Genomic DNA, 14230 nt, shown 5'->3' on the forward strand with positions numbered 1-14230 from the left:
GCCAAAGTAAACCCTTCTTTCTTTAAATTTGCCCCTTGTCACATTTATGAGGAAAGTAAATAAAGTATTAAGAAATTGTTCTGTTCTGGCTTGATAAGGAATGAAAATCCTTAAAACATTCCTGGTGTGCCTAATATATGCATCACAGACTGTGCTGTTGCCCGAAGGCCCTTTCTAAGGCATTTACTGTAACTCTCATTGCTAGGTGATCATTGTCTCCCAGGGCAGTCTACTTTTTGTGTCCATTGCATTCTGACGCTCAGCTTGCTAGTTTTTTTAATATACTGATTTTCTTTGAGTTATTATAAAAGACTATGCACAGCCAGGCACATACCTTTAATCCCAGCACTTGGGAAACAGAGGCAGGCAGAGCTCTGTGAAATTGAGGCTATCCTGGTCTGCATAGCAAGTTCCAAGCCACCTGGGGTTATAGAGAGACTCTGTCTCAATCCCCCCGCCCCCTGCAAAAAAAGCAGGATTATTAAAAACACCCAACTCAATACTCCATAGTATAGTTCATTATCAGGAATAGTTTACAGATGACCCGTACATACTGAATTCTGAAAAATTTTATAGATTTTATAATTATCCAATTTTATTTTAAATACTTTATTATGGAAAACAGTTTTTAGCCTACATAAATTATGACTAATTTTAATTTCATATTTTGGGCAACAGGTTCATGTCTTTTAGACATAAGTAGATTTCATTTTAAAAAATTGCATTTCTCCCTTATAAAAGTAACAGTAGTTCATATAATAAGTAATAATAATAAATACCACTTCCAACTGCTCGCTATGTATCAGGCACTGTGTAATTGACTCACAGGAATAAGCTCATTTTATGTACTCCATGTAGCATAGATATTTTGTTACTAGTTTTATTGAACAAAATTTAGAGCTATTCCTTGTTCATTAAATGGTAAAGCATACAATTAAAGCCAAACTTCCCTGATCCCACCAACCATACTCTATCATTATGTAAAGCAGACACTTGAGAATTGGAGTGGGAGGCAATGATTGCCTAATCAGTAAATGACATAGAACCAAAGCTCTTTGGGCCTGATTTATAGAATGTATAGATTTATCACCTGCCGTGTGTTTTCTGGCTTCCGGATTCTAGATATCAAATTGCAACTTAGTTAAGTGGAACAGAGCTGGAAGTGGTTAAGAACGGTTCCGAACGGTGATTGAGATGGAGTAAAAGCGGAAGAACCACAGACAAGTGAGGCTAATACCTTTGGGGCTGGAGAGATAGGTCAGTGGGTAAGAGCACTGGCTGCTCTTGCAGAGGACCCGGGTTCGATTCCCAGATCCCCCGTGGTGGCTAACAACCATCCACAATTCCAGTTCCAGGGGATCCGATGCCCTCGTCTGACCTCCATGGACACTGCATGACATGGATGCACTTGCATACATGCCGGCAGTATACTCATACACACAAAATAAAATAAAAATATTTTAAAAAAGAAAGCACCTTTCTATATGAATTGCTGTAAAGGTGAGGATGCAACTGTAATATTTTTCCTTTGTGGGATTATGATGGAGCGTGAAGTCTACTTGTTCATCCCCCTGCTGAGGCACCCTTTTTAGTTACAGAATAAGAGTTAGAAGGACCTGAGAATCAAGATAAATTATAACACTGGGACCTTCGTTCTAGCTGTTATGAAATGTCTTGTTTGCTGCTTTCCCCTTACCTGTTAATTCTTGCAGAAGGCATGCCAATCATTTCAAAGCATGGGCAAGATACCACTTTTCCAGATCAAATTTCTCAAAAGCTATCGATTGTAATGTGGGTGAAATTATATATTCAACATGATGCACAAAATCCCTATGGCCTGACTCCTACCTGCACACTAGATTTCGACTGTCCTCAGTCTCCTTCCAATAGCCAAACCCCTAGCCCTGAATCCTCCTTTCCCGTAAACTGGGCAAAGCCAATCTCAGCCTCAGAGTTCCTCTGCTGCCCCTGGTTTAGACTTTTCTTCCCCCAAATTTCCCCATGGCTTCTGTTCTTTTTCAGGTTTTTAAGTTTTTATTTATTTTTTATTTTATGTGGATGAGTGTTTTGTTTGCGTGTATATATGTGCACTGCATACAGGTCTGGTGCCCAGAGACTGGACTAGGGCATTGAATTCCCTAAAACTGGAGTCACAAGTGATTGTGAGCCACCGTGCGGATGCTGAGAACCAAACCTTGGTCCTCTCCAAGAGCAGCAAGTGCTCTTAGCCAATCACAGAGCTGTCTCTCCAATTTCTCATTCAGATTTTTTAAAGTTTCATGCAATGTACATACATACAACTCACTCAGTTTAAGTGTGTGTGTGTGTGTGTGTGTGTGTGTGTGTGTGTGTGTGTGTGTGTGTGTGTTTATTCACAGGGTTTTGCAACCATAACAATCTGATTTTTAACATATTTATCTTCATTCAGATTTTAAAGTGAATGTCACCTCATCATCTGGGAATTCCCCATCACTAAGCAGACAATGCTGCAGACAGTCTCAATCCCATTATCACTTTGTCATGTAAGCTTGTCTGAAATTAATTACTTGTGCATATACATGTCGTCGGTCGTTTCTAGCACTTGGATTTCCCTGACACTCAACACTGGATGAATGAGTAAGGATAACATATTTTAGTTATTGTTCCTTATATAGTGTAAGAGAGGAAATTTTGACAATAAACTTGAAAATCTGAAATTATTGTCTCTAAAGCTCATATAAATTAAGGCCCAGAGAGGTTTTAGCTCTTGTTCAGAGTTTCATAACTGGTGAATGCCAGGGCTGGAATTCAAACCCAAGGCTGTCTGGCTCTAAGTGAAGGAACTTTTGAGTAGGCCAATGTAACTTGAACCCATAGAGTAACCAAGGAATTACAAGTCAGGCTTTAACTTCCAGCAACATGGAAACTAAATCTGAGAACCCTCTTGCCACAACCCCCCTAGAATGCTCAACATAGCATCACAAGCATGAGTGGAACAGTCCAGATGAGCACGCAGCACACCAAGGGAGCCCTCAGAGCCAAAACCAGAAAGTGAGCTACAAACCAGGACTGTCTGAGGCATAAAAGTTACAGTGGTCTGCTGAATGCGAGCCAGGCTCCCTCATGAAGAAGCTTAGGATTCTGTGGCCACAGGGAACAAAAGCTAAGGTTTTTATATAAGGAAGGGATTTGGAACAGGCATGTCATGGAAGAAAAATATATATTTAAAGAGCTAAACGCTCTGCCTAAGAAAGACAATGAAGAAAGTTTGGGGGTTTTGTTTGTTTTTGTTTTTTGGTCTGGGTGCTCAAAAGCAGGGAGATTACTGATATGTATTTTTTTAATTTTCCATTTCAATTATTTTAACTGTTTTGGAACTCAGTCCGATATCTCCTAGTGACTATTCCATATGCATTATTAAGATAATGTACATCTCAAATGAATATTTTATAGGCAATATGGAGCTAAAAATAGCCTTAGGTTATTTATCCTGTCTGACAATCTCTGTCTGTCTGTCTCTCTCTCTGTCTCTGTCTCTCTGTCTCTGTCTCTCTGTCTCTGTCTCTCTGTCTCTGTCTCTCTCTCTGTCTCTCTCTCTCTCTCTCTCTCTCTCTCTCTCTCTCTCTCCCAATGCTAGATATGAAGCACCAGCCTTGGGTGCTCTTGGGAGAACAAAATAGCTCTTGGTCTTTTGAGACATAGTCTCATTGTATAGCGCAGCTCAGGAGAAATAGCCCAGGCTGGCCCTGAATTTTCAATTTGTCTGTCTCTACATCCTGAGTGCTGGGATTACAAGGATGTGATGCTATACCTGACCCAATCTATGGCTTTTAATTGGAGCATGTTATCCACTGACATTTAATATAATTAATTAATATGATCGCTTTTAAGTCCACTATCTTTCTTGCTGTTCATTCTGGTTTTTGAATTTCTCCTTTCCTAATTTCTTTTGGATAGTCAATCGTGGTGGCGCACACCTTTAATCCCAGCACTCGGGAGGCAGAGTCAGGCAGATCTCTGTGAGTTCAAGGCCAGCCTGGTCTACATAGTGAGTTCCAGGACAGCTGGGGCTACAGGGAGACCCTTTCTCAAAAAGACCAAAAAAAAAAAAATTACCATTTCATGTTTTCTTTTGGCTCAATAGTTTTATTTATTTGTTTTGAATTTTTATTCCAGAGATTCCTATATGTGTATACTATACTTAATACAGTTTGACTTTAACATCCAACCTTACAATTTATTTTCACTTCACTCATTTGTGCTGTTGTTGATATATATAAAATGAAATATATATATGATAAATGATATATATATAATTTTTACATTATAAACCCTCAAGAAATGTTTTTACCACTTTTATTCTAGGCAGTAAATTATACTTAGAATTTGAGAGGGGAGAGAAATCTCTTTTATATTTACCTACATATTTACTGTTTGTGAGGCTTTTCATTTTTCTGTGTTTCCACCTATTCATTATTTTTCTTCAGCATTGACAGCATCCTTGGAAAATTCTTTTGCCATCATTGTTTTTGTGGTTTTGGAAACAGGGTCTTACTACGTATCTTGAACATTTTTTGTAACACAGGTATTCTGAAAATAATTCTCATTATTTTCTTTGGCCTGGATATGTTTTTATTTGTCTTTGTGTTTTGAAGAATATTTTGTCTGGGTAAAGGATCCTAGGTTAGCCTCCCCCCACACACACTTTAGGTTAGCCTCCCCACAGGCACACGTTAGGAATTTGAAGATCTATCTCTCTCTTTCTTCCTATTACTGTTTCTGATGAACAGTTCACAATTGTTTTCTTCACATTCCGTCCTGTGTAAGGCATCCCTATCATCAGGCTGCTTCCAACATTTTTCCTTTACTACTAGCTTTGGGGAACTTTATTGTGGTTTACCTGGCGGTTGATTTCCTTTATTTTATTCAACATTTTTCAATCTTTAAATTTAGTGTTTCCATCAAATTTGTAAAATGACTTGCAAAGAAAAGTTCTCCAAACATACTGGAAACAATAGAAGCTTTAGGACAATGTAGAGGAGGGAAAACGTAGTAAAGAAAAATAAGCGTAGTTCTAGTAGACCCTTGGGTTTTCTAAATCACGTTGGATAATTGAATCTGAAATAAACCTGTATGATGTAGTTCTAACTGTATTTAAAAGAAATGTTTACGATTGTCATATCATAAATGTATAATGGTAAAGACACATTAAGGAAGTAACACTTCTATATTTAAACTGGTAAAGTGATGCTAACAAGACATTAAGCCAATAGATATGCCTAGAGCAACCACTTAAAAAGCTATAAAAGAGATAGTCTAAAAAACACTCTAGATAAATTAAGATATTCTAGAAAAATATCCAAGAAGTCAGGGGAAAGAAAAACTTAAAAACAACAAATAACAAAACCAAAACAAAGAGTGATTTAAGCCTTTACATATGAATAATTAGTGGACTGTAAATACCTAAGCAGATCGCTTAAAATAAGGCATAAATCGGTTTGTTGGGTTTTAAAATATTGCACAACTATACACTGTGTATAAGAAACTCACTTCAAACATAATCACGTAGGTATTGTATCTGGACTATCCAAAGAAGCAGAACTGAGCCAAAAAGATGTGTGTGTGTGTGTGTGTGTGTGTGTGTGTGTGTGTGTGTGTACGGGTATGTCTCCATACATAGAAAACATACACATACATGTTTAGAGAAAAAGAAAAGAATTTAAAGACTTTTCTCATGAAATTGTAGAGGGTAGCTGATTCAAAATCTTTGTTGTTGGGAGTAGATTGGAGACCCAAGGAAGGGTTGTTGTGCAGATTAAATCCAAATATTTGGAGGCAGAATTTCCTTTTCTTCAAGAGATCCCAGGCTGTTTTCCTTTAAAGCCTTCCACAGACTGAGTGAGGCCCACTCACACTGTGGAAGATAACCTTCTTCACACAATTAATGTCTGTGAATAAATAAATATTAATTCTCTGTAAAAGTCATTCTCGCAGCGACATCACACTCGTTTTTGATGACATACGTAAATATGTTGGCTTAATCAAGGTGACACATAAAGTTAACCATTATAACTATTATAACCTCGTTAACTTGGCACCTTTATGTCTCAAACTGTGCTTAAACTTGAAATGAAGAAAAAACAGTTATGCTTTCACATATAATTTCACATGCCATTGAAAACACCTTCTCCTTAGAAGAGAATCCAAGATCTGTGATATTTTCTTCTCCTTGATTTCAAAATTTAAATACAAAGATGTACAATTAAAAACACTTACATACTATATATAATATATAGTCAATGCCTGTTAGATGATAAGGTAAAACAGGGTAGAAAACAAAGATATTTGTAATACACAAATATTAAGAACAAAACAAGGAAGAAAATGTTCCAGACAATTGCAGTTTCTATAGCTAGTTATGTGCTTGTAGCTAGCATTGTTAGAGATGATCAGACTGAGTTAAATTTACCATCGACTTTGGTGTATGTGGCGTATGTATATGTGCACGGGCCCACGCATAAGCAAGAGGAGGCCAGAGAAAGAGGTCCTGTGTCTTCCTCTATTGCTCTCTGCCTTGTGACAAGGTAAGCCCCAGAGATCCTCCTATCTCCACCCCTCTCCTCCCCCCAGGGCTAGGGTTACAGTGCACCCATCTTTTGTATGTGGGTATGGGGGTCCAAATTTAGGTACTCGTGCTTGTTCAGCAAACACTTTTATCCACTGAGCTGTTTCCCCAGCACCTCCATTGTACAGAGTGTGATAGCACTGAGAGTCCGTGATAGATCTGTATTTCACACATGCTATTGTTTGCCTCCATTATGGAAACCAACTCCCTATGTTAATCAGTATCAGTCACCCACCCATTATAGTAATTCCTTTGTCTGTTGGTTCAGAGGCGTGAGAAGGCCAATGTGGCTGGAGGGTATTAACGTCCAGTTCAATGGAATCATTGCGTTTCCTGGTGTAAGTATTATTCGCTTTAGAACTAAGACCCCTAGGCCAGCAGGGCACAGTCATAGAGACAGGATATAGAAAATTTTGCTACCTAATCATTAGAGGTAGAAGTGAATGTGACATGCCTAATTTTTTCCTTCTTGATTCCTGTACCTCTGAATTGTGGCTGAGTGTAATAGCACCGTATACCAAATGTTAATTCAAAATATATACAGCCTCTGGAGAACACTGCCTTAGCCTTACAAAGTGTTATCATGTACCGGGTGCTATAAAAGTTCCACAAGTTAGTTCACCAATCCAAAGACTTTCTTGAGCCTGTTAGCATATATACCACTTCCATTTGATGACGGAGTATTGCTATACTTAATTGTATGGCTTAGTGAGACAAATGACATCAGGTTCATGACTGGCTAATTAGATTACACAATGACTTGGTATAGTTAAGCTTCAGTCAACTAAGACATAGTTGCAAGCCAAAAGCTATTCTTCAGAAGAACAGTTACCACAGAAGATAGCAGACTTTCTCCAAAATCCCGAGTCTGTGTTGTGGTTCACCTTTAGGGTCCTTATGTGCATTGCTACGTCATATGCTAGGTTATGTAGCCCCGTGTCATAGCAACTTGCACAGCTGCCAGGACCTAATGTACAGTCTCCTTTTGTTCTAATACATGCTCAGAACTAGCAATGGCTGAGCAGATTTAGTATTTGGGCCAGAGCAACACACCCAAACAACAAATGTGTTGCTTCCAAATTCTAAATTGGCCCACTAGGTCTTGTAGGCCTTGTTCCTTTCTCTTGGTTTTAGGAGGGGTCACATGTTACAATTTATTTTTACGTAAGAAGTGACATCTGGGCATGACCTATTCCTTTGGATCCCTAGAAATTCCATTGAATTTGGAATGGTCCTTGAAGTTTTTTGCTGGATTTATTTCCCTCCCATCTCTGTCACAGAAAGAAGTCTTACAAATAAGCCTAGAGTAGCTACTTTTTCTTGCTAACTAGATCCAATCAGAGCAATACTATCAGTGACCTAGCCAGTGCTACATCTCATGGAAGAGAAAGGTAATCAAGATCCCCGAGAACTGAATCATAGCACATGGCTGGAGAACTGATATCCTCGAAGTAGGACAGAGAAAGCGCCCTGCACAGCTTGTTGGCTGAAAGCAAACTGCTTCTTGTGGTCCTCGGTAACAGCTATGAAGAACCAAGCATTTTTCACAGCAAGAATTACATACCAGGCATGAAGTAATTTGCTAATTTACTTAAGTAATGAAATCACATTCAGATACAGAAAATGTAATTGAAGTCATCACCAAGTTAATCTCACCGTAATCCACCATCCTTATCCACAGCCCATCTGTCTTCTGGATCAGAACACACACACACACACACACACACACACACACAAACACACACTCATATGCAATAAATCAAATAAATAGAATTGGAGAAATGAGCACAGACTGGGTTCAGACCCAGAGGGATTGCATTGATTGCTGTACCTCCATAATCCTCTATTCTGAGCGACCACCATGACATTTTGATAATCCTGTAAATTCAGAGTCAGTGTCCAATAATCCTCATAAGTAAGGCCTGTCACTTCTTTTCCTAAAATGCAGTCACCCTGTCATCCCCACAAGGAAGGAAGGCTAGGAGAAAATTCTATGCAGAAAAATTTGGGCAGTGTATCAGACCAAATGGGTCCTTTTCTTCAAGTTCTATCCGGTCATCCCTTTTAAATGCCATTCCTTCCCAATCAGTGCCTTGACTTTAACAGTAGACTCCACCAGGGCAGGAGCCCAAGTTCTCTTGTAATTTAGTTGGCTGCAGGATGAGGGTCTGCATTTGGTTCTCAGCAGTCCCAGTCCTAAGAAAGATGCCTCCTTGTGTGTCCACACAAAGAAGGGTAGGTCATTTATGCGGTGTTTGTGCTGGGATTTCAAATTCCAGAGTTGTTCTTTCCTTTGCCCACACTGTCCCTTGACATTAGAATCAAAGAACGCATCTCATTCTGATAGTTTGAGGAAAATGTTCTGAAGCATCACAGATGGTCACCCTACTCCTTCATTCTTATAAACAGTTGACTTGGAATGTCTAGTGGTGATATTTCAAATGTCTCCGTGGCTGCTTTGAGCCATGATGAGCTTCTCATGCTCCTTTTACCACTAGGAACGGTTCCATTAACACATTTAAATGTAGTAGCACTACAGAAACAATTCCAGAAACCCAGAACCAATTTCAGAAAACTCATCCTTAAAATTCTCTTCCGACTACAGTGAAACAGAGTCTTCCAGACAGCTGCAAAGTTGCTCATTTCAGTTCACAGCAATGGTAACAGCATGCACAAATTCTATACAAGCTCAAATCAGACAAAACCCAGCTAGACATGAGGAACTAGGTAAGAAATCTCATCCCAGCCTAAGGAACTTTTGTCCATTAATGTCTATTAGGAGGGAAAAGACAGTGTTTTACAGGGATGAAACTCTTGGTAGGCCCACTGGATACCTGATATACACACACTTAATGATATTTAGGTACACAAATCAGACTCTATAGGCATATATATATATATATGAGAGTATATTAATTGGGTGGGATATTGGGCAGAAGTGTGGATAGTGGTGGGAATCTAAATACTGTCAAAATATATTGTATGAAAATAGCAAAAGTTCGATATTAAAGTATAAATAAAATGAAATGTAAAAAAAAAATTCTCTTCCTCTAAAATGAATTTCAGCACTGTCACATCTAAGACAGTTAAAATTCTCCAGAGAGATAGATGATGACACATGATAGATATAGATGGTATATAAGGAAGGAAACTTGCTAAAAGGAACCCCAGCTTCCACTGAACTTTCTGGAAGGCTGCCTGGAACTTCATGATATGGAGAGGTTGGAATGTGGCAAGTTCAGAGCCAAATTATGTTGGGGCATCTTTGCCCCTTTAGCAGCCATTTATTGCCCTCCTCCGTATATGATTTAACATCTTCGTGATCATTAGGGAAATTCTTTGAAATGTAGGAACAGAGCCCTAGTTTCCAACCGACCAAAGAGCTAAGAATGCTGCCAGATAGCATCTGAGGCCTGAAGCAGGGTTTTCCTCACTTTGTTTTAACTCATCCACATAATGTTCCCACCAACATATTTCAAAAGTGCCTTGATTTATGACTTTCTTTGTTCTGTTACTATAAAACTTCATGAAACTGTTACTATGTTGGAAAATGAAATTTGGAGTGACTTGAATCTGTGTTTCTAGGCCATATGTGACTCCAGAATAAAATATCTCATATCCCCTTATCCCCTAAAGTGAGAACTGTGTTTTATATCAACAGATAAATAGATGATGAGGACTGGTTTTCATGACCATGGAAGTTGACAAGTCCCATAATCTACATTTGGCAAGCTAGAGACCAAAGGCAGGCCTGAGAATCAGGAAGAGCCAATATTTCAGTTCAAGCCTAAAAGGCAGGAAAACATTAATGTCCCAGTTCAAGGCAGTGAGGCAGGAGGAAATTTCTTTTTCTCAGGAAGGCCTTTCTTAATCTCTTCAGGCTTTCAAGAGCCTGGAAGTGGTCTGCCTACTCTAAAGAGGGCAATCTGTCTCCCTCAGTCTACTGATTCAAATATTAGTCTCATCTAGAAATACCCTCAGAGACATATGCAAAATATGTTTAACAAACTGAGCATCACATCACATGAACCAGTACAGATAAAATTAAGTGTAACATAACCTTTGCTCTAAAGTTACATCTTTTACAAAAATTAGTGACTACTGAAAAATGACTAACTTAAACACAAATATGAAGTACAAAGCTATAAAACTCGTAAGGTAAAATGTAGAAAAATCTTTGGGTTCTGTATTATTCTGTTATTATAACAATATATAGAGAGCTGGGCATTTATAAAGAAATTCATCTAGCTCACAGTTTTGAAGGCTAAAATGCAGAAAAGTTTAGTTCCAGTTGTGGTGATGAGAACCGAAGAGAAAAGCTGGTCAAATAGGGCGGGGCCACACAGCATCAGTTCTGGGAATGTTACTAGAGGCCAGAAGCCCAGGAGAGTGTTCTGGTTTTCTTTATTTTCTAAATGAGCACGTCTGCCTAAAGGCACCTGTGCCGAGGTGACTAAAACTGAAAGGAGGGACCAGCTAGACTGACCAGCTGATACCCGCCACATACCTCATCCCAATTTCTCCCACAAGTCCTGTAAAGAGCCACCAGACTAGCAGCTCCATGGTACCCTATTTCCCAGGACCTCTCCTCATATACAGGAACTCTGTGAGTTCATGAGGCATGATTCTGAAAGTCACTGGTCGGTACAACTATGGTGGCCATTGGGTTTCCCAGGACCCTAGCTCCCCGAGAAAGGCTCCATTGTTTTCAAAGACACTCTATCTTTTGGGGATCTTCTGGTTATGGCACTTCACAGCAAATAGAATCAGAGGAAGCATGTGTTTGAGAGATAAGAAGCTAAAGAGTAGCTTAGGGGCTAGAAAGGTGGCTCAGAGGTTAAGAGCACTGGCTGCTCCGGCAGAGCACCTGAGTTGAGTCCCAGCACCCACATGATGGCTAACAACTACATACAGTAACTCCAGTTCCAGAAGACTCGATGCCCTCTTCTGATCTCTGAAAGCACTGCATGACACAGGTGCACTTACATACATTCATTCACATAAAATAAAAATAATAAAATATTTTTAAAAAAGAAGCCAGAGTAGGAAGTATAGTGCATGCCTTTAATCCCAGCACTCAGAAGGGCAGAGGCAAGAGGATCTCTGTGAGATCAAGGCCAACCTGGGCTACATAGCAAGTTCCAGGCCAGCTGAGAGATCTTGTCCCAAAAAACAAACAAAAAAAAACAAGACTGATCAGAGTCCAGGAGAATGTTAATTCTTTCTGAGGCTACGACTTCAGAGAGTTAACACCTCCCATCAGCTCCTGCATCTGTAAGGTTACACCATCTTTTAGTACATGAATCCTTCAAGAACAAACCACATTCATACCACAGAAAATTATAAAACTAAACAAAAAGTTTTAAATTAGCACCAAAAATATGGGTTTTAAAAACAAAAATGGATAAATATAGTACATCATGAAAATTAAAAGCTTTGCTTTGTGAAAGACCTTGTTAAGATGAAAAGATAAGATACATATTTGAAATGAAGTTTTATGAATCAGATATCCAACAAAGAAATAGTATCTAGAGTATATGAAGAATTCTCAAAACCCAGTGGTAAAAACAGGACAATCTAATCAATCCAATTAGAAAATGAACAAAAGATAACAGATGGTTAATAAGCACAAGAAAGGATGCTCAAAATTATAACTAGGGAAATGCTAATTACAATCATGATGAAATACTGTTGCATACCTATCAAAATGGCTAGAATGAAGAAAATAACGACACTGCAAAGTACTGGCAAAGGTGTGGAGGACCTGGAGCATTCACATGATGCCAGTGTGAATGCAGTGTTGTAACTGCTGTGGAGAACAGGTGCTGGCAACTTCTTTTTAAAAGAAACATTCAACTACTCGATGAGAAAGTCATTATTCTAAGCATTTGTCCCAGGAAAAAAATGAGTTTATGTCCATACAAAGTTTTATGAAAATATTTTTTGTATTTTTTGTATTTTTTTGAAGAAGCATTTCATTACAGCTTTAACATACTCAGTAACAGTTTCCAGAGCAAAGATATTTTATAGCTGCCTTATTCATAATAATGAAAATGTGTAAACAACCCAATATACATCAAGGAGTGGACAGTTAAACGGTAATACATCTGTACTGTGGAGCAAAAAAGAACCAATTGTTGATAGAATCAATAATCTGGATGAATCTACATGTCAGAAGAAGCAATCCCTCTAATCTACACACAGGTGAAAGTTCTATTTATACAGCATTATTGAAGTGAAAAAAATTATGGAAATGGAAAATAGGTTAGTGTTTTCCACAGGCCAAGCAGCTAGGAGGGATGGGAGGCAGAGGAGAGTACGTGAGCTATGAACAGCACCATCGGGGGCCTTTGTGGGGATGGAAGCATTGTGTCAGTGTCATTATCCCGGTTGTGGCACTGAGCTATATCTGCAAAATATTAGCACAGAGAAAGCTGAATAAAGGTTACACAAAATCTCTGCACTCTCACGATTGCTAGTGAATCCACAGTTATCTTTAAATAAAACCAGTTTGAAACACCTTTGGAAAATTGCTTACAAGAAATCATCTTAGAAACACAAAAATGAGCCTAACCATATCCTGAGAAAAAATTTTAATCATAAGGGAACACCATGAAACACATTCTGTCAATGTATTTGAAAGTTTAGATCAAATGAATGTCACTTAAACATTTATTTGTGTGTGTGTGTGTGTGTGTGTGTGTGTGTGTGTGTGGTGAGAGAGAGAGAGAGAGAGAGAGAGAGAGAGAATGCAGGTGCCTTTGGAGCCCAGAACAGTTTGGTGGATCCTCAGGAGCTAAAGTTACAGGCGGTTGTGAGCTGCTTGATATGGGTCATCTTTCCAGTCTCTGAAATTATTTTTTTAATTAAAAAATTTTTTTTACTTTATGTGTATGAGCATTTTGCCTGCATGTGTGTAAGTGCATCATGTATGTGCAGTGCCCATGGAAGCCGGAACGGAGCACTAGATTTCCTGGAACTAGAGTTACAGATGGTTGTTAACTGTCAAGTGGGTGCTGAGAACTGAACCTGGGCCTTCTGCAAAAGCAGCCAGTGCTTGTAACTGATCTCTCCAGCCTCTTCAAATGAATGTTTTTAAGAAAAATCTAGCAAATCTAACTTGAGAAGAAAGATATATTCTATATGTACGCTGAAACATCTCACCGTGCCCTACAAGTATGGACAATTATAATGTGCCAATTAAAAATAAAAAGCATTGGACTGGAGTGATGGCTCAGGGGTTAAGAGCACTGACTGCTCTTGCAGAGGACCCAGGTTCAATTCCCAACACCCACATGGCAGCTAACACCCATCTGTAACTCCAGTTCCAGGGGAATCCAATGCCCTCTTCTGACCTCCTTGGGCATTGCACAGAACGGGTGTACTCACATACAGTCAATACACTCATATATTGTATATAAATATATAGTATATAAAATATATTAATATATACAATATATCATATTATATATAAAATAATAATAAATAAGCCAGGTGTGGTGGCACACGCCTTTAGTCCCAGCAGATCTCTGTGAGTTCAATGCCAGCTTGGTCTACATAGTGAATTACAGGCCAGCTAGGGCTACAAGGCGACCCTATCTCAAAAAAGACCAAAAATTTAAATAA

The sequence above is a fragment of the Nannospalax galili genome, unplaced genomic scaffold (genome assembly GCF_000622305.1).
Source record: "Nannospalax galili isolate Female #2095 unplaced genomic scaffold, S.galili_v1.0 scaffold274, whole genome shotgun sequence".
NCBI lineage: Eukaryota > Metazoa > Chordata > Mammalia > Rodentia > Spalacidae > Nannospalax > Nannospalax galili.